This window comes from Labeo rohita, unplaced genomic scaffold (assembly GCF_022985175.1).
Source record: "Labeo rohita strain BAU-BD-2019 unplaced genomic scaffold, IGBB_LRoh.1.0 scaffold_397, whole genome shotgun sequence".
Lineage (NCBI taxonomy): Eukaryota > Metazoa > Chordata > Actinopteri > Cypriniformes > Cyprinidae > Labeo > Labeo rohita.
In genome coordinates this window covers 42095-42967 of record NW_026129315.1, presented here as the reverse complement: position 1 = coordinate 42967, position 873 = coordinate 42095, and positions in this window count along the sequence as shown.

Genomic DNA, 873 nt, shown 5'->3' with positions numbered 1-873 from the left:
ATGTTTGCTAGATTAGACATTACCTGTCTAGTGATGTATGTTTATGCTCAAATATGATATTGGTTTGTGTTTTAAAATCGCTCACGTCATTTTGTAGTGAATTATCTCTTAAGTTTTGAGCTTCAGAACTTCCTATAAGGGAATGTAGTGAGCATCAACGCTTCCTGGTTTTCACAGCTATTTAAGGAGCACACATTTCAGTGAACAGTAAAAGTTTTGAGATTAAGGCATCCCTTAAAGTCCACTTCCAAAACAAAGATTCACAGATAATGTACTCACCCCCTTGTCATCCAAGACGTTCATGTCTTTCTTTCTTCAGTCGTTATGTTTTTGAGGAAAACATATTGTGCCCCGATTTTTAAATCCCATAATGCAGTTTAAATGCAGCTTCAAACGAGCACAAATGTGGTTGTAAATTATTCCAGCCGAGGAAGAAGGGTCTTATCTAGCAAACCAGTTATTTTCATTAAAAGAATACAATTTAAAATACTTTTAATCTTAAATGCTCGTCTTGTCTTGCTTTCCCTGAACTCTGTGTATTCTGACTCAAGACAGTTAGTGTACGTCGAAAAACTCCAATCGTATTTTCTCACTCAACTTGAAAAATCATTTCGAAATCATCCTACATCACTGCAGAAGTACAGACCCAGTGTTTGCAAAGTGAACACGCAAAGAAGATCAAACACCCTTAACAAATAAAACAGCGATATAGGATGATTTTGAAGTTGAGGGAGAACATGAGATGGGAGTTTTTCGACATACACTAACTGTCATGAACCGGAAAAAAACAGAGGTCGGGATGAGCAAGATAAGACGAGCGTTTGACATTAAAAACTATATAAATTGTATTATTTTTATTAAAATAACCAATTG